This window comes from Pseudopipra pipra, chromosome W (genome assembly GCF_036250125.1).
Source record: "Pseudopipra pipra isolate bDixPip1 chromosome W, bDixPip1.hap1, whole genome shotgun sequence".
Lineage (NCBI taxonomy): Eukaryota > Metazoa > Chordata > Aves > Passeriformes > Pipridae > Pseudopipra > Pseudopipra pipra.
Window position 1 is genome coordinate 46299235 of NC_087580.1, and position 21320 is coordinate 46320554.

At 42.2% G+C, this 21320-nt stretch overlaps 1 pseudogene; it reads left to right on the forward strand.

Moving 5' to 3' along the window:
- Window positions 1–483: 483 nt before the first annotated feature.
- On the forward strand, window positions 484–20630 carry LOC135404740 (adenomatous polyposis coli protein-like; annotated as a pseudogene).
- Window positions 20631–21320: the final 690 nt, after the last annotated feature.

The following is a 21320-nucleotide window of genomic DNA, read 5'->3' on the forward strand; positions in this document are numbered from 1 at the left end:
GAGTAACTTCTGAAGGTCCTACAAGGGAAAGATTGTGATTTCTTTTTGTACATACTGAGGGCGTATCTGGTAAAGGAGCAGAAGTCTGTGATGTTGCTGTTGTTGTGGTGTCTATTATAAATTTCTTTGATAGTGCTTTGTCTCCTTTCAGAGTAGCCCAAAGACATATTACAGAAACTGGTGTATCTATGGTAAAATTGTGCCAGCATTGGTCGGACATACAGATGGACTTACCAATCAGGTTTCCTTTTATAGGTTCTCTTACAGTGATTTGTGTTTGGGATATTTGTTTCTCATTGTCAGGTATGTTAATTCCTCTACATCCTATCTGTGTTTTCCCACTTATTCCCGTTAAGGTACTAAGCCCATTTCTTTTTTCCCAATCAAAGCATGGTCTATTTTTGTGCATGACCACAGTGGCCAGGTTTAAATTGGAAATGTCTTTTCCGGACATACCAGTATATCCAATGTAAGCCCTAGACCATGGCCAGTCTAAGGTAATGGCCTGAGCCAGAGTTAGTATACTTATCAAAGTTCCAGCAGCTAGTGTCGAGTAAACCTGAGGGTGGTTAGTCCTACAAGTTCTGACATCCATGTTTCTCGAGGTGCCTTCTTCACTCGTGAATAATGAATCCAGGTGGGCTGTTCTTTAATTTTGATTGCTGTGTAGGTTGTCAGAAGCACCTGGTATGGTCCTTTCCGTTTCTCCTCTAATGGTTGGCCTGAAAAAGTTTTAACATACACCCATTCCCCAGGGGAAATGTTATGTAAAGGCTGGTCTATTCCTCTTGAGCGAGTACTCATTACTTGTTTGTTAATTTTTGACAATTGCTTACTTAATGAGATCAAGTATTCTCGTACATATCCTTCTCCAACTTGTATGAGATCTTCTCCTTGATAATAATTCCCATAGGGTCTTCCATATAACATTTCAAAAGGGCTCAGCCCTTCTTTAGTCTTAGGTTTGACTCTTATTTGCAATAAGGCCAGAGGTAAAGCTTGGTACCAATGTAGGTTTACTTCTTGACAGATTTTTTTTGCCAATTGTTGTTTTATTAAATGATTCATTTTCTCCACTTGACCACTTGCCTGTGGTCAATATGGAGTGTGTAAATGCTAATTAATTTGCAGGATGCTGCTAATTCTTTGTATTATGCTAGCTACAAAATGTGGTCCTCTGTCCGAGGAGATGATATCAGGTACTCCAAACCTGGGGATAGTGTTGTTAAGTAGTACCTTGACAAGTTCTCAAGCCTTATTGCTTCGAGTCGGGAAAGCCTCTGGCCAATTTGAGAAAGTATCTGTCAAAACCAACAGGTATCTCTAACCTCCTTTCCTAGGCAACTCAGAGAAATCTATCTGCCAGTGTTGCCCTGGGAGATTACCTTTGCCAATTGTCCCTATCTCGATTTTATTGGTTGTGTGAGGATTATTTTGAAGGCAGGTCTTGCATTGTTTAGTAACCTGGATTATTGTAGTGTATAAATTTCGTCCTATAATTTGTCTCCTTAGATATTTGTGTAGTGCATCTGCCCCCCAATGAGTTTTGTTATGTTCTGCCTGTACAACTTTCCATAGTACTCTTTCAGGTACCACTATTTGTCCTGTTTCTAAGTAGTACATGTTACCTTTGCGTTGAGCTTGCTGATCTTTTATTAATTTTAAATCCTCCTTTGAATATGATACATTAGGGCTTACCTCTATGATTTTACCATCAGGAATTAGGGAGGCAAGTTCTACCTGGCCGTTTTCTGCTGCCTTTTTCGCCTCTCGATCTGCCAATCGATTGCCTTTTTCTTGGTCTGTATTCCCCTTTTGATGTCCTCTACAAAGCATAAGAGCAAGCTTTTTCGGTAACTGGACAGCTTCAAGTAATTTTAAGATTTCTTCTGCGTGCTTTAACTGTTTTCCTTGTGATGTGAGTAACCCTCTTTCTTTCCACACTGCTCCATGAGCATGAACTACTCCGAAGGCATACTTTGAGTCCGTCCAAATATTAATGTCCTTTCTTTTTCTTCTTCAATGATGTGATCTGTGGTTGTTATCACATAACCAGCTTTGCAGATTCCATCTTTCATATAGCTGCTTCCGTCGGTGAACTACATTTCTGCCTCGGGCAGTGGTGTATCTTTCAAGTCCGGTCGGCTGGAATGTGTTGCTTCAATTGTTTCAATGCGATCATGATACACCGGTCCCTCTGTGGTTGTTGAACTTGATAAGAATGTTGCTGGATTTATGATGTTAGTGGTGACGATTTCAACATCATCTTGTTCTACTAGAGTGGCCTGGTGTTTGAGAAACCTGGAGGGCGAGAGCCAGTGACTGCCTTTCTGTTCGAGCACTGCTGAAACCACGTGTGACACTAGAACAGTCATTTTCTGTCCCATTGTGAGCTTTCAGGCTTCTTGTATGTTCAGTACTACTGCAGCTACGGCCCTCAGACCTCCTGGCCATCCTTTGCTCACTTCATCTAACTGTTTAGAGAAGTATGCCACTGCTTGGCGATATTGTCCAACCTGCTGGGCCAGGATCCCCAGTGCAATTCCCCGCCTTTCATGCAAAAAGAGCAAAAAAGGTTTCATTACATCTGGGAGGCCCAGTGCAGGTGCCTGCATCAGTTCCTTCTTAAGCCGATGGAAGGTTTGTTTAGCTTTTCCAGTCCATGTTAATTGTTGATCCCCATCTTGTAGAATCTGGTATAGAGGTTTGACTATTAGTCCATATTTGTAGATACAAAGTCTACACCAGCCAGTCATTCCAAAAATGTGCAAAGTTCTTTAGGAGTCTGGGGCAAAGGTATTTTACAGATGGCTTCTTTTTTTTCTGGCCCAAGTCGATCTTGTCCTCTTGAGTGCAAGAGGACTCCGCTGTCTGAAGGTGCAGTCTATTCCTCAAGATCTTTGGCAAGCTGATCTCCAAAAATTGTTGGCCTCGTGGGAGAACAGTCTATGTAAGCTGTGATCGTCTTCCTGTATCTGGGTTTTCTCATTCAAAGGCAAAAATTTTTGATTTTTAGGGTCCAAAGGCAAGCAGAAAAAGGCATCTTTTAAATCTAAAACAGAAAACCAGACATTCATTTTTAGTTTAGTTAGAGGTGTATATGGGTTAGCTACCACTGGGTGGAGCTCTTCAACAATTTTATTAAAAACCCTGAGGTCCTAAACTAGCCGATAGCTTTTGCCATCTGGTTTACGGATTGGCAAAATAGGTGTGTTAAATTCTGATTTACATTCAATTAGTAAACCAAATTTGATAAAATTGTCAATTATTTCTTTAATTCCTTTTCTATCTTCTAGTTTGAGAGGATATTGTTTAATTGAGCGTGTCTGGCCCTTCCTGGGGTCCCATCAGCCAAAACCCCCGGGTAGATTTGGTCATAGATTGCTGGTGGTACTTCTCCCGGTGTTTGTGACTGGATTAGAACAAGACTTAAAATTTCGATTAATTCATTTTCTTTTACTTTAATTTTGCATATCTCCATTGTTGAACCTAATTTCTGCATTCAATTTTCTAATAGATCCCTTCCCAAAAGTGATTTAGGTGCATGAGGCATATAAAGGAATTTATGTATACTTAAAGTCTTACTTAATTTAAAACTTAGTGGTTTCATAAAAGATACTTTTTCAACTTGACCAGTGGCTTCTATCACATTCAAAGATACATCGTCCATAATGCTATATTCTTGATTTAACACAGAGAATGTTGCTCCAGTATCTACTAAAAATTCTATTTTATGTTTATTTTTCCCCAGTTCCATTATAACCAAGGGATCCTTGGGGGCAAACCCCTCAGTCCCCGTTAATCCTGGTCCAATTCTGCCATTAAAATAGGTTTTTGCTTCCTTTGGGGGCGTTCTCTTTTCCAATGTCCATTTTCTTTGCAAATTGCACGTTGGTTTGGTCTCAACTTCTGATGGTCACTACTTTCAGGGTGCTGTCCAGGTCTCCTAGAGCGATGGTCTCTTTTATCCAGGGCGGCGATGGTTGTTTTTGTGATAGTTTTACCTAATTTCTGTCTTTCTACCCTAACTGGGTCATCTCTATATTTACAAGCAATATTCTTACAATTTTCTAAATCTCCCATATAGAAATTGACTTTAAGTTTTATAGGCTACTGCGGTCCTGCAGCCTCTCTTAAAGGGGCTTGTATAGTCCGCCTGGCCTCTGTGTGTGGGGAGACAGATTTTGCTCTCGTTTTACTGCGTGTCCGCCTGCTCAGGGGAGATAAGGATGGGGAGTTAGAAATTTCCCTTCTTCCCCTTTCTCCGTCTCTTTCCCTCCCCTGCTGTCTTGAAGATGCGGACAATTTACTCTTTGGTCCTGAGGGGGGGCAGGAGCCCCTCCTTCGGCTATTTCATTTGCCCTTTCTCCAAAGGGACTTACATAATCCTTAATTCTACTTTCTAACTCCCTGTTGGTATATTTCAAACATCTCTGTCCTATTGAACAGGCTGAACAACATCTTTTGAGTTCTCTTATACCTTGTTTTAAATTCTCTCTCTCTAATGTTAGAACAAACGGGTCTCGTGGGGCTAAATTAATGCCACACTCTCTCTGCCATTCTGGGTGTTCCCTCAAGCAAAAGAACATATTAGCATAAACCATCTTGTTCCATCTTCCATGCCTTCGCAAAAACAACATTAACTGCAGTAAAATATTATAGTCTAATGATCTGTGCTTTAGCCACTTTGCTCCTTCCTCTAGTTTATAGAGGGGCCACCATTCTGAACAATATTTGATTAGAGTTTTCTTGTTAGTAATCTCACCCTGAGATTCCCCAATTTCTTTCCAGTGTGTTAAGATACATCCTAATGGGCTTTTATCAACCTCTTGTTTTCCTTGCCGGTTTCCCATTTTTAGCTTTTGCTTTGGCCTGTTTCTAGTCGTGCCCTTTGCACAGATGTAAACTCGTGGTTATCTGCAAATTTCAGTTATATACTTTCAACACACACCATACACACACTGCACCAGCTTTGAGGCAGGAAAGTTCTGAGTCAGCCCTGTTAGCTTGTTCAAGTATCTCCTGTCTAGTAGCAATCTTCTGTCTGGCAATAAGAAACCCCTTTCCTAGGTGTTTGCAAAATAACCGCACTCCACACTTACTGATACAAGGTAACAATCTCACAATCTAAGTATTAATGAGAAAAGAACCCTCTTTTATTCCTTTTCGCCTTATTTTACCTGCAGATTTTGTTACTCTCTCTTAGATACTGTATAAAACCATATCTAAACTTAATCATTCCAATGTTAAGATCTCCTAATGCCACTCTTGCCCCTAACACGCCAAAATTGCCAACATTTAACACAGAATACAAGTATGAGGTGAACAATTTTACAAATTGAGCAAAGATATGGGTTTGCACTTTCAGAGGTTGTCAGCCCTGGAGTTTGTGGCATCTGCAAGCGGCCAGCAAACTTCCTGGCTTAATTCCTGCAAACAATGAGTGTTAAGGTTCTGCCTAAAACCATAAAACCACAAAACCACAAAACCACTATCTCCTGTAAACACACGTGATTAGGAGAAAACCAGTAACATATATGAAAACAAATATGATTTCCCAACATTTACTTACTTAACATACAACAGTAATTTCATGACATAAGAGACAATACTCACAGACAAAAGCAAACAATACAATTCAGCAAACACATGGAACACAGACAGATGGTTTAAAAAAAACCCAGATATAATATATTACCAAACTTACAATAATCGCAATTCCAAAGCCAAGTCCCAAATCTAGCCACAGTGGCAAACCCAAAAACATTTGTACCTCTTTCCAAATTCTCTTAGACTGAGGAATTTGGTATACCTTCGGTGAGATCAAAAACCTATGCCACCCTCTAATGGGACTGTTAACCCATAGGCAGAAGGATGCAGCCCTCTGCCCAAAATTCCTCTTTTGGTATAGCTTTGGTGAGACTTTAACTCACAATCAAAGCCTTATGCATCCTCCCGTTAGGACTCGAACCTACTATTAAAAGGGTGTTGCTCTTGTTAGCTGCTAGCAAGCCCAGAGCCCTAAAAATCAGCGTACGACTTACGGTTTCCTTCCCAAAACCCTAGGGAAAAATAAAAGAGTGCTGTAAAATTTGTATACTTGTGTTTTAGAATTTGTATACCTGTGCACAGGGTCTTCATCTACTCCCGTGGTGATCCAGCGGAGCCCGGGGAGCCTCACCGGAGTAACATCCCGGGGCGCGCAGATGGTCCCCAGTTCCAGAGGGTCCTCACCAGCGAGCAGAAATCAGTCCCATCTGGGGTGCCATATTGATTCAAAGAAACCTCTGCCCATCTGGAAAGCACTTTTATTACAGCCGGGGAATGCAAAGGGGCAGGTGTTCTCCCCAGTGCACTCTGCCGAACCAAGAAATAACATAGCCTTTTATACAGTTTGAAAGTAGCAAGTTCAAAATTATCTTTACACACACTCTTTTTGCAGTCTGCCTTATCTAAATAGACATTTAGTTTTACCTCCTATTCTTACCATTATAGAGTAGTTACATAAAGTTTTATCATTTCAAGCAGTTTCAGGTTCCCCACCCCTCTCTATGTGCTAAAAAGCTTTCCCTATTCTCTAAGCTATTTTATCTGAATTGCCCACAGTTTGGGCAGAAACTTTTAAGCAGTTTAACATTTTGCAAAGTCACACTTACATCGCTAAATAGCTAAATTTTATTTCATTTTCTGTTTCACTGTCACTATTGCCAGACTCGTCGCAGTGTCTCCCATGCCAGTACCAGACCCTGGCAGTCCCGCGGCTGGACCCGCTCCCGCTACGCCAGTGGCAACGCTGGCGGCAGCTTCTACAGCCACGCCTGCAGCCCCTGTGGCCGACTGAGCAGCATTGGCAACCACCCCCTCCTGTCCTGCGGCATCCACTGGGCCTGCGGCAGGTCCTGGTGCCACTGCTCCGGCAGCGCCCGCGGTGACCGCTCCAGCAGGAGCGGCTCCCGGGCTTCCCCCTCGCAAATTGGGGGCCATTAAAAGATCTAAATCCTCGTCTGTTGGGCTTTTGACATAAACTTGACTGGATGGGATCACGTTTATCACGATCTTTCCTCTTTCCTCTCTCTAGAATCATTTCTGAGAACTCTACCTCTACTGGGGCTTTATCTAATTTATACTCTATCTTCCATCCTGGACAGTTTAAAAAAGCCAAAAACAATTCAGCATACACCACTTCGTTCCATTACTCCTCCTTATGAAGGGTCAACATAAGCTGTGTTCATTTGAGAAGAGCCAAACTTCAGCCAAGCCTCCCCTTCAAGCAGCCCATGCAAAGGCCACATTTTATAGAGAGCCTGCATAACTCCTGCCTCTTAAAGATGTTTCAGGGCCAGTCAAATGCCTCCAGTGCCACAAAACCAGGCTAAAGGAGATCCTTTTGGGATCTCCTCCTCTCGGGACTCGACACAACCCATGATGACAACTACCAGTCAGGAAAAAACTTCCCCACGCCAGATATGAACTTGTGGCCTCAAGTTTACCACGCGAGCTCCCACTCCGAACGCCACCGCTGACTTCAGACCAGGGCGGGATATTTTAATACACGGAAAGGCATGCCTCTCCTCCCGGCTGTACCAAACCAATACAAAACCCCTGAGTAAACACAGTGGTAGACTCCACTGTCCCTGCCCTGCCTTTACCGAAGCCGCAAGGGGGGGGTCCTCCACCCACTCCCCTTTAACTATCCCAGGCTTCCGCCTGCAGAATTCCCCACCTGGGGAATTGGGACTTTGTTTTGTTTCTTCTGAAAAGTTTTGATTGAACCATTTGTTGTTTATTCAGATTTTGTTAATAAAAAGCTGTTTTTTTCCTTTTCCACACTTCCACATGAAGTTTCTTAATTTCTAAATTGTAATCTTGTTAAACTTAGACAAACAGCTACTGGAATTTTCAACAGAATGCTTCACCCTGTTATTATATTATTGATATTAACTTTTTTACTTCTCATTCTAATAATTGTATTGTATATTAAAGTTTGGGTAAATATGAAACAATTAGCCCATAGGTTACCTCCACCAATACTGGATGATCCCCTATGGTATAAAATCATATCATATTGCAAAACTATAATTAGAATATTGTGGAGTTTGGGTGACTATAGTCACGGGGTAGAAATTGTAAGGTGATAGATAAGGCCACACAAAAGAAGAAAAAGTTTCCTGGAAAAACCTTGAACCTGGGGAGACAATCCCAGAAACTGATAAAAGGATTAAAACAAAGAAAGGAGTGATATGGAGATAACATGGCCTTTTTCCCCAAACATCCTGGCTGCTGGGAACTCAAGTGGACCCTTGGGACTATTTCATCTATCACCCCAAAATTAGTTTCTTGACTATAGCCACTCAAACTGCCTAAAGAAAAAGGTATAAAAAGAGATTGGATATAAGCAAAAGTTGGGGAGAAATTCCATCAACTCTGCAGAGGTAACTGATGGGCTGCCTTTTTCTCCCTCCACCTTCTTGGGATGCCTTGGGTGAGCGATTGCTTTATACATATAGCCTAATTTTACTTTATCTCCATAGTACTTTAAAACTTTTACTTATTCTTTGTTAGTTCTTTTGCTTTAGGACGTGTGCTTAAGTTTTTGCTTTACTTATTCTTTGTAAGTTGTCTTATTTGTAAGTTGTTTTTGCTTGAGAGCAAGTGCTTAAGTTTTTCCTTTAAGTTTGTAAGTTAAATTGTTTTAGAGCATGTGCTTTGTAAGTTGCTTTGCCTTCAAGCATGTGCTTATGCCTGACCTTGTTGTTGCTACATGGTTTCAGTATAACTTCTGCAGTTAAACGTTATCACCGATGACACAAACTCTATAAGTTGTCACACATTTGTATTAATAAAAGCGTTATTTTGTGAACTGTTAGAGTGAATTCGTTTTTAGGTACTGACAATTTCGTCGACGGCAAAATAACTCATAGGAGAAACCTGCTGAGGGTTTTCCCTACTGCTATTAAGTGTATCAAAGGTATCAAATGTCCTGTCTGTCTCAGTGAATCTGTTAAGCGAAGGGTCTCATTAGGTGAGATGCTAACAGACTGTTTTGGATATTAAAAGGCTTTGATCTCCTGGGGGGACACACTGATAGACAAAAACATAAATTAATACAGGTTGGATAGAAAATTCTTCTTTTCTGCCCCTTTTAATGTGACAGTAAGTAATAAAAATCAGAACATGATAAAAAGAATCCAACATCACCAATAAAGCCCATTCCTCAAAATAATGAATATAGAGCATGTGTAAGAAAAAACACAGATCCTAAAAGTTATATTAATAATGAAAGAAGCTATTCAGAGAACAGAGACACAAAGAAACATAATCTTAAAAATAATTCAAGATATTTTAATCACAAACTTACAAATAACAATGAGCTTGTAAAAGGAAGCTTTACATTTGATTCCCCTCATCGTTGCATTACTGTTGAGAGAATTCCTTATTGTTTTTCATGGAATGATTCCCTAAATTCTTTAGATTTTGATGGTGATGATGATGTTGACCTTTCAAGGGAGAAGGCAGAACTGAGAAAAGGAAAACCAAAGACAACCTGAAGACTGCACTATTATAGAACAGTCTTCAAATCAGCAACCAAGCAATAGGACACAAGTTTGTCAAAAACACCCAACAGGCAGAAGCCAACCTAAAGCTTTCTCAGTCAACTAAAGGTATTCCAGACAGAGGAGCAGCTACAGATGAGAAAATGCAGAATTTTGCTATCAAAAGCACACCTGAGTGTTTTTCTCACAACTCATCTCTTAGTTCCCTAAGTGATATTGATCAAGAAAACAACAACCAAGAAAGGGAACCTGCAAAACAGAGACTCCTGATTCACAGATAGAATCAAATAGATCACAGACTTCTAGTTATGCACCTAAATCATTTCATGTTGAAGATCTCCTGTATGTTTCTCTAGAAACAGCTCTCTCAGTTCTTAGTATTGACTCAGAAGATGATCTGTTGCAGCAATGCATTAGTTCTGCTATGTCTAAAAAGAAAAAACCCTCAAAAGTAGAGTGAAAATGAAAAAAATAATTCTAGAAATATGTGTGATATATTGATAGTTTTACTGCTGAATTTGAGAGACATACAGAGGCCAGATTCAGAACATGGTTTCTCATCTGATTCCAAGAACTTTGATTGGAAAGCTATACAAGAAGGTGCAAATTCTATAGTTAGTAGCTTGCATCAAGCTGCAGCTTCTTGCATCACTGACCAGACAAGCTTCATCAGACTCTATATTTTCATTAAAATCTGGTATTTCTATAGGGTTACCATTTCATCTTACCCCAGATCAAGAAGAAAAGCCTGTTACTTAGTAATAAAGGCCCAAGAATTCTTAAGCCAGGGGAGAAGAGTATATTGGAGTCTAAAAAAGAAGATTCTGAAAATAAGGGAAACAAAAGAGGAAAAAAAGTACATAAAAGTATAATTACAGGAAAAGCTTGTTCTGATTCAGAAGATTCAAACCAGTTAAAGCAACCACAGCAAACAATTTCATGTGGTAGGACAATGATTCATATTCCAGGAGTTAGAAATAGTTCCTCAAGTACTAGTCCTGTTTCCAAAAAAGGTCTCTCACTAAAAAACAAAAATTCCAAGAGTCTCAATGAAGGCCAAAGTTTCATTAGTTCTCCAAGAGGAGTGAAGTCATCGGTGAAACCTGAGTCCACTCCTGCAACTAGGCAATCATCTCAACAGAGTGGATCAAGTAAAGGATGTTCTAGATCAGGATCTAGAGACTCCACTCCTTCTAGACCTCAACAGCAGACATTAAGCAGGCCTCTGCAATCTCCACGCCAAAACTCAATTTCCCCAGGAAGAAATGGTATAAGTCCTCCCAGCAAACTGTCTCAGTTGTCAAGGACGTCTTCTCTTAGTACAGCTTCAACTAAATCTTCAACTTCAGGAAGAATGTTATATACAGCACTAGGCAGGCAGATGAGCCAGCAAAACCTTGCAAAGCAAATTGCCTTACCTAAGAGTACCAGTAGCATTCCCAGAAGTGAGTCTGCTTTAAAAGGATTAAACCAAATTCTCGATAGTGGTGGATCAGACAAAAAGACTGAACTATCCAGAGTGTCATCCATAAAATCTAGTGGAAGTGAATCTGACAGATCTGAAAGACCTGTTCTGGTTCGTCAGTCAACTTTTATTAAAGAAGCTTCAAGTTCAACTCTAAGACAGAAATTAGAAGAGTTTGCTTCGTTTGAATTTCTGTCTCCTTACAGGCCAGGCTCTCCCACTAGGTCCCAAATACAGACTCCAGTTCTAAGTCCTTCTCTTCCCAATATGTCTTTATTCACTCATTTATCTGCCCGGATTAGTGGTTCTCAAAATTTACTCCCTAATCTGAGTTGTTATGTAGAATATGATGGGAGACCAGCGAAACATTATGACATAGCCTGTAAACACAAAAGATATCAGAACAGATGTGCAGAGAGACTGTGGGAAAGTAACACTGAAAGAGTCAACCTATCAGCCATGAGATTGTGTTGCTGTGTTTGAAATTAACCTATCTGTAAAGAATACGTGTGCCTAAGAAATGGATAAAAGGAGCTGTAAAAGTGCAAGTTGGGCTTCTATTCTCTTCAATAAACCTTTCTAGTGGATATTCAGTGTCGTGTCCATTCCAACAGCGACATCTGGTGACTCTGACACGGTATTGCGTCTACGTGGAAATTGGACGGCAGAGAAGCCGATACGGGCGGTGGGGGGACAGCCGCGGGAACGGAGCTCGGTGCAGCTTTTGAGAGCAATGGAGAAGTTGCCAGAGGCCGGCCTAGACGAAAGACACCTGGACCAGGTGAGCCACTGAGAAACATGAGGACTACTCTTAGCAAAGAGGAATCTAGTGTTGTATCAATGTGGAAATATATCCTGCTTAAATGGGGGGAGAAGTCAGACGAACTAGCTTTGCGAAAGATGTTGCTTTGGAGCAAGGGCCAGGGATATGAAGCAGATACTGTTACTGCTTTTAGTGTTTCTATCTGGAAAGAAATTGGTGATAAGCTCTTTGATGCTGCCTCCAGGGGAGAAAAGGTTGCTGCTTCCCTTCTTACAACTTGGCAGTTGTTATATGAAACAGTAAAAGATCTTAAAACACAGACTGTTAAAGATAAGATGGAACCTGCTGATCCTAAACCTGTGAGGTGCCTTCTGCCGATATCCCTGCACGCTCCTCGCCTCCCCCTCCTGCGCCTCCTCAACAGAATGCTCAGTATGCTCCTGCAACAGATAAGGCACCTGCAGGGGACTCAGGAAGGAGCAAGTCACCTCAGACCCGGTATAGGTCTGCCCTTTGGGGGAGGACAAGGATGGCATGTATGGGAGAGGGTCGGTAGCAGTCAGCAACCGAACTTATAAGACGCCGGCTCAGTCTATCCTTCCTGTAGCACCACTGCCCCCCTCCGATGAGGAGGACGAAAATGAGGAGAGGGAACTGCCCCGAGGGGATTGTGTACCAGTGGGATCAAAGTACTAGCCCCCCCCCCTCAAGACAACTGGGATGGGGGTGATCCCATGACGGGGAGACGTCAGGACAAAAGTCAGTTTCCCTGGCCCTGGAAAAGTGCTGCGGATAAACTCGAGTCAGGGAGGGCCGGTATGTCGCCGAGAACCTGGAAAACAGCAGATACTCCGACAGTGGGAGTTTCCACTCTCCCGAGTTACCTTTCAACCTAAGGATCCAGTTAAATTTTGGCAGAAAATAAAGCAACAAGCCCTTATGGTAGGTAACTGGGACCTATCAGAAGCTGTCACAGTACCCCTCACTGAGGGCAGTCCTAATACTACAACTGATGATCCTATGTCCTTTCCAGTGGTGCGAGGAGATCCAGGTAGAGGAGTTGCAGATGAACACTGACCCTGGGCTTGGAAAGTTATTCAGGATTTGCAAACATGTGTAGCTAAATATGGCCCTAACTCACCTGCAGTGATGCAATTGTTACGCCTTATTACTATGAATGAAGTCACACCCTATGATATAAAAATACTTGCACAAGTAATGTTTCCACCTGTACAATTCAATGTATTTACTACTATTTGGCAGCAGTTGGCAGATGCCCAGGCCATAACTAATTTACAGTTTCCACAAGATGATGTACGATTTGGTAATGGGGCCGATGTTTTAACAGGATCTGGTAATTATTTTAACCCACAGCATCAGGCACTGTGGGACCCATTAGTTTTGGAGCAGGTAAAATCTATAGGCCAGCAAGCATTATTGTGGGCTGCAGAGTTAGCAGAACCCAGAGCAAGGTACACGACCATATGCTAAGGTACCCAGGAACCATTCTCGCAGTTTGTGGAAAAACTACAAGTGACTGTAGAGAAGCAGGTTTTTGATAGTTGCGGAGGCTGTTGGTTATGCAGTTAGCCAGAGATAATGCCAATACAGACTGTCAAAAAATAATAGAGGCATTGCCAGGAGAACCTACCCTTGACGCAATGATACAAGCATGTGCTAAGGGGGGGTCCATAGACCATAAAATGGTTGCGCAGACACAAGTACCTGTCATGTCTCCCAACAATTCCTTTGCCAGCCATCCACCCATGCAAGCCTTTGTGACCAGTTATCAGGAAAAACCCATGGATCCGCAGGCATGGATGTATCCACTGCTGACACAGTAACTATAACAACCCACCAAGTGCACAAAGTCCCTTTGGATGCATGGGGACCTATTGGGAGGGGACTAAGTGCCTTATTAATAGGCAGATCTAGTGCTACTCTCCAGGGTATTCTAATCCATGTAGGAGTAATTGATGCTGACTTTGAGGGACAGATTTCTGCCATGGTATCTACTCCTACTCCCCCAATTACGATAGAAAAGGGAACTCGAATTGCTCAACTGGTGCCTTTTCTGAGTTGTGTCCCTAGGACTGAGCAGGTGACTCGGGGCACAGGTGGATTTGGATCTACGGGACCTCCGCAGGTGTTATGGACTCAAACACTGATGGATAGTTACCCACTGATGACTTGCATCCTCTCTCAACACGACACTACGCCTGGAAAACTTAAGGTATCTGGGCTGCTAGACACTGGGGCAGACGTCACTATAATTTCACAGAAGGACTGGCCTCCTACCTGGCCTGTAATTTCTTCCATTCAAGGTGTGGTGGATCTTGGAGGTTTAGCACAAAGCTTGATGACTGCCCAACCAGTGACTTTTACTAACCCTGAGGGGCAGATAGCAACAGTACGTCCTTTTGTCGCAGCAGCACCTCTGAATCTATGGGACCGAGACTGTCTCTCACAATGGGGTTTGCGCATCACTACGGATTTTCAATAGGGACCATCGTGTTGCAGGGCTTGAAGAGACCCACATTAGCCCTCAAATGGCTGACTGACAAACCAATATGGGTAAGCCAGTGACCCCTCAATCAACAGAAACTTTAAGCCCTGTGTCTACTGGTAGCAGAACAGTTAAGAGCAGGCCATATTGAACATTCCAACAGTCCCTGGAACACTCCTGTGTTTGTTATAAAAAAGAAATCAGGGAAATGGCGGTTACTGCATGATATGCGACAGATCAATGCTAGGCCTCTCCTCCTCCCAGTTAGCACCTCTATTTGAGCTGTTAAAGGGTGATATTGACCCATCTACACCTCGTCATTTGACGCAAGATGCAAAAAGGGTTATTGAATTGGTGGAGCAAGCAATTCAGAATAAACTTGTATGGCGCATTGATTTCTCTGTTGTTCAAGTTTTTGTTGTAATTGATGAATTGATCCCTACTGCCATGATTACTCAGTGGAATGAGAAGTGGGACGATCCCTTTCATGTACTGGAATGGACCTTTTTGTCGTTCCATAGCAAGAAAACTGCCCCAGGTTTGTTTGAGCTATTGGCTCAAGTAATCATTAAGGTACGACTGCATTGCGCTGAATTGTTGGCAAGAGACCCAGCACATATTGTTGTGCCAGTCCAAGCTGAGTACCTTGAGTGGTGTCTGGCCAACAGCTTGGCACTGCAAGCAGGGCTGATGAATTTTACTGGGCAAATTACTTATCATCCATTGTTGAAACTGGCAAGTCAAATATCATTTGCCCAAAAACAACTCAGTTCACGGGACCCTGTGTTCGGTCCCACCATTTTTACGGATGGATCAGGAAAAACAGGAAAAGCTGCCATAGTGTTGTATGCCGATTCACAGTGGCATCACATTGTAGAGTGAAAAGAAGTCTCTCCACAGGTTGTGGAACTGCGTGCTGTTTTGTTAGCCTTTCAACATTTTAATGATGCTGTAAATATTGTTACTGATTCTGGTTATGTAGCTGGTTTAGTTCAAAGACTTGACAAGGCTGTTTAGGGGGATGTATCTAATGCCCTTTTGTTTGGTGTTATGAAGTTTTTATGGTTGACCATTCAGAAACGCTCGCATCCTTATTCTATTCTACACATCAGGAGCCATACTTCTCTTCCAGGTTTTTTCACCAAAGGTAATGCATGAGCGGACCACTTGGTTTCTGCACTAGCATTAGGTCCAGTTCCGAATTTGCATCAACAGGCTGTTGAATCTCACCATTTTTTCCATCAAGGTTTTCGAGCCCTGATGAAACAATTTCTACTTTCAGCAGGTGATGCACGATCCATTGTTGCCTCCTGCCCCGATTGTCAAGATAATCATGTTCCTGCTTTTTATGGCACCAACCCACGAGGGCTCCAGGCCCTGCAAATTTGGCAATCTGATCTAACCCACATTCAAGAATTTGGCCATCTAAAATATGTTCATCTTTCTATTGATACCTTTTCACAGGTCATCGTTGCTACCGTCCATACTGACGAGGCTGCCCAAGATGTGATCTGCCACTGGCAACAAGCATTCACCTTTTGCGGAGTTCCCAGTTGTGGTGGTTTGAAAAACCTTTTCTCTGAGGTAGTAATGGTTTGCCCCACTGATAATACTGGACCAATCAATAGTCCACGTGCGCCCTATGGAAATTACATGCCCACAGAAACGGAAGAGAAGGGGGTGAAGATAGTTTAGAAGGTAGGTAGCCAGGATCTGAGCCAGGAGGAATCAGGGGGCCAGTGAGCCCCTCTGGGGGCCAAGGGCCCCCAGCCCCCAGCTGAGGCTACGGGAGACCTGGTATAGTGTCAGAGCTGGACCAGGTCCCGTAATCAAGAGCTGGAAGAGTTTCCTTACTGTCAACAACAGCAGAAGACATTGAAAGTGGCAGCGGAGCAGTCCCAAACAGAGACAACGATGGCTAAAAGCCAAAAAGATAGCCAGTAGCAGCGAGATAACGTGAAACCGGCTGAAAGATGCAGAGATATTCCTGCAGGAGGGAGAGCTGGCAACAAAAGAGAGGAAAACTCAACAGAGCTGGTTTGGGGTAAGACTGTATTACTTTCCCAAAACCCAGAAACTTCCTGAAGAGGGGTGGACTTCCAAACCCTTAGGGAGTCCCGAAATGCAGCAGCAGCTAGAGAGAGAGAAAGGAGCTGAAAAACCTGGAGTCGTCCTGAGAGTTGAACCAGGACGGAATGCAGAGGAGGTGGCCATGCCCTCTGCTGCTGCTGCTATCATGCTGGAAGAGGAGCTCTGGTAAGACTGAACTGAAAGCTACCTTCAATGTTCTAACCCAAGAGAAGTGAAGGTCTCCAAGGAAAATCCCCCGAAGGCTCGGGCTCGGGGTTGGAATTTCCACAAAGTAAGAACAAAAATCCTGACTGCCATACTTAAATCTGCTGCCTCAGGAAAATGAAGGACACTAACCAGTGCCACAAAAAACTGAAATGAAGGAACTGTGGCCTGAGGAGTGACAGAAAGACTTTTCTCTTTTCTTCTTAGACTTTTATTGAAGGAAAAGAGGAATTTAATTAAATGTAAATATATATATGTGTGTGTAAATAAACCTTTGTAAATATTTTCCCCTTCCCCCAATAACGAATGGTTGTGTTTTGTCTGATGATGCCTTAAGCCCCTATTAGTTTTTTATTTTTCTAATTTTTGTAGGCTTTATAAGTTTTATAAGTAGTAGAAGTAGATTTTAAAAGCAGCAACTCTCACTCCCTTTTCCTGTAGTACAAGTAGTTTACATATTCCTTAACCCTCTTACCCCATTCTATGCTCCCCATATCAAATCTACCCCTGAATTCAGTGGCAATGTTTAGTCTCTTGTCAAGGCAAGGCCTATACTGTATAGAGAACACCCATATCTAGGCCTGAACAACAGAACAGAGTCAAGAACTAGGTGACTATGTACCCTTTGTGCTCTGAGGATGATGAAGAATGATGAAGTACGTGGTCCCAAAGGCCCCCAGACCCAATTCTCAGGGGGTAGACCCAAGGTGAACCGGATCAAAGGCTACAGGGTGGACACACTTGGGATTGGACGGATGGTATTATAAAATGTAACATCTCTAGCACAGTTGGGCGCGCGTCTTGTAACATCTATTGCCTTGGCACAATTAAACCCTTTCCTTATCTCACCCCTAATTAACTGCTCCTGAGTTATTTTTTAGCATCAGCATTCCATGACATCACTGAAAACTCTCCACATGAGGTGAAAAAGATATCAAGTCCATACCATCACTAAACCCTCTCACAGGGGCAAACTGTGGGAGGGGGGCTTGAATTTAGAAATTAGATTCTTGGGAGTTTCAAACCACCACACCAGTCAACTTAAGACCGGCAATGGCCCAGCTTATAAATCAAATAGGATTTCACTGTTTCTGCAACAATGGGGTGTTACGCATGTTACGGGCATCCCTCATTCTCCTACAGGCCAAAGTATTTTTGAACGAGCTCATGGCACTCTCAGCCGTTTCCTTCAAAAACAGAAAGGGGGAATGAGGGGTGAATCCCCTGAGGCAAGATTAAATAAGGTAACATATGTGCTTAACTTTTTACATATTGCAGAAGGTTTTCAGGAACCTCCCATAGTTCGCCATTTCGCGTCTCTGACACGAAATTCAACTGTTTCCCCCAGGGCCAAGGTGCAGGTAAAAAACTTGCAGACAGGGCAATGGGACATTGTTGGGGAATTATTAACTTGGGGCAGAGGCTATGCTTGTGTCTCCACAGATGAAGGGCCACATTGTTCTGCATCGGGGTGATCGCTGCTGATGCATCCTACGGAAGAGGAGCTAGACCGAATTAGCCCATGGAAGGACCGCAATGTCTGGGTGACCTTGATGAAGGCCTTGAACCAAACCACCTTTTGCGCCTCGCTTGCACAACCAAAGCAGCCTTTTCATACCTGCCTGGTAGGGATTCCATTAAATGGCAGTGAGGCCAGCCTTATAGCAGCTGACCTTAGACCTCTAACAAAGTCTTTTTGCAAAGTTATGCGGCAGTGTACGGACAACTGGGATTTGTGGGATCATTTTCTCCCACATGCTTTGCTGCCTCAAGAATTAGACATCTTGGGGAGTTTAACGGCTGAGAGCTGTGTTTTCTTTAACCATAGGTTTGATTATGAGCTATACGACGATGGTACAATGGTCCCACAAGGTGTATCGCCTAGCGTACCTTTCTATCAGAATCATTCTAATTGGTGCCAACACCTAGGGCGCGATAAAATTGATCCTGCTCCAGGGGTCAATGTTGCGAGACGATTGCCCTCTGTGGAGACAGAGTCTGGCCGGGAATTCCCAAAAAAATAACAGAGGGACCTTGTACCATAGGCCGTCTAGGACTGTTAACACCTTCTCACAAAGTGCTTTTTAACCACACCCATCTATCTAGCCACTCTCGTGTTAAACGTGCCTTAACTATTGATTCTGTGACAATTCTGTTAACCTGTGGAGTAGTGGGAAAATAGTAGCTGCCTCCTTTTTTGTGCCTCAAGCAGCTGCTGCGAAAGCATTAGGGACTTTGAACAAGTTAGCCTGCTGGGTTACAAAACAAGCCAATCGAACATCTCAAATTTTATATCCATTAGCCACAGATGTTGATAGTGTTCCTCATGCTACTTTACAAAATAGAGCTGCTATTGATTTTCTGCTTTTAGTTCACAGACATGGCTGTCAGGAGTTTGAAGGAATGTGTTGTATGAATTTATCTGACCATTCTCAATCGATTTATAAACAGATTGTGAAGATACAGGAAGAAACTCAAAAGATTACTCAGGACACAGGATTTTTTGGATTAGATAATGTGTTTAAGGGATGGGGGTTACCGATATGGCTTCTTTCTTGCCTCAAGACAGGACTTTTTATCATTGTTAGAGTTGTAGTTGTACTTCTGATGTTGCCATGTATTGTGTCACTTGTACAAAGGGCCCTGCAGAAGACAGCACAGGCAATCTTTGTCGTACAAATACAGAAAGGGGGAATTGTGGGGAATTTCGGCTGGACCGAGACCCTAACACGGAATGAGAATATGACTGAGAATGAAGGCGTTAGTCTAGACAACATATCGATGTACCCTGAAAGAAGGGAAAAGCACCAGGAGGAAAACTGTCCGTGAGAAACAAGAACTTGTTTTGGATAAAGTGACTGAGCAAGATGTAAACATAAAAGATATCAGAATAGATGTGCAGAGAGACTGTGGGAAAGTAACACTGAAAGAGTCAACCTATCAACCATGAGATTGTGTTGCTGTGTTTGAAATTAACCTATCTGTAAAGAATATGTGTGCCTAAGAAATGGATAAAAAGAGCTGTAAAAGTGCAAGCTGGGTTTCTTCTATTCTCTTCAATAAACCTTTCTAGTGGATATTCAGTGTCGTGTCTGTTCCAACAGTGACAATAGCCCATTCTCATTCTGAGAGTCCATCTAGATTGACTACTAATAGATCAAAAACATGGAAGCATGAACACAGTAAGCATTCTCATCACTTCCTTGTGTAAGCACTTGGTGAAGAACTGAAAGTTCCTCCTCAGTTCTGTCAGCTTCTTCAGAATCCAGTGAAAAGGCAAAAAGTGAAGATGAAAACCAACATGGAAGTTCTGTTTCTAGACACAAACAAAGAAAAGAAAGTCAAGCACCAGCAAAAGGTACTTAGAGAAAAATAAAAGTAAATGAAATTCCTCAAATAATGAATGATCCTCAGTATTCTTCCTCAGGTGCACCAGATGACTCTGATTCCAAGACTCTAATTTATCATATAGCACAAGCTGTCTCTAAGACAGAGGATGTGTGGGTGAGGATAGAGGACTGCCCTTTTAATAAACCGGGATCTGGAAGATCCCCTACTGGAAATACTCCCCCTCTTATTGACAGAGAAAAGGAGTGTGAATGATAAAGATTCTAAAGAGGTTAATGAAAAAAAAATCCAGGGAATGGAATTGTTCATACCATTGGTTTAGAAAAATGCCCAAACTCTTTCTTTCAGTTAGACAGTTAAGACAATAAAGGAACAGAAGCAAAATCTGTACAGAATTATCCTGTTCCTGCACCAGAAAATAATAAAAGTACAGTTAGTGAGCATACACCATTCTGTTCCAGTAGCTCAAGAAAATAAAACTTCCCCAGTGGTACTGTTGCAGCAAGAGTGACTCCTTTCAACTACAGTCCAAGTCCCAGAAGGAGTAATGTGGACAACAGTTCTGCTCGGCCATCACAAATACCAATGCCAATAAATAACAGCACAAAGAAACATGACTCAAAGACTAAAAATACAGACTCCAACAGAACTCAGAATCCTAAACGTCATTCTGGCTCTTACCTGGTGACTTCTGTTTAAGTACATAAAAAATAAAAAAGCAATTGATGCATTATATACAGCAGCTATTTAGAAATGTTGTTTCAAATGAAACTTTAAAAAACTGGGTGTTGGTTTTCTTTGTTATTTTTATCTTTTGTAGATAAGTTTGATTCTTGTTAAAGGGTCCTTGTTCTGGAAGTCATATTTGATAGTATACTTTGGTAATATTTTGGAGGAATGCCTAATTGACAGCTTGGAATAAAATTGCTAGTGCAATTATATTTGTATAGTATGTTTAGCATATTTAATCAGCATCCTATCCCATAATCCTTTAAGCATTGCTTGTCTTGAAATCATGACCATTAAATTGTCCTGGTTTGGGCTGGGGTAATTTTCTTCACAGTGGCTGGTATTGGGCTGTGTTTTGGATTTGTGCTGAACACAGTGTTGATAATACAGGGATGTTTTTGTTATTGCTGAGCAGGGCTTACATGTGATGGGGCCCTGCTCTCCTGGAGATGGCTGAACACCTGTCTGCCCATGGGAAGCAGCGAATGAATTCCTTGTTTTTCTTTGCTTGTGTGCACAGCTTTTGCTCTCCTTATTAAACTGTCTTTATCACAACCCATGAGTTTTCTAGCTTTTACTCTTCCAATTCTCTCTCTTATCTTACTGGTGGGGGAGTGAGTGAGCAACTGCATGGTACTTGGTTTCTGGCTCAGGTTAAAC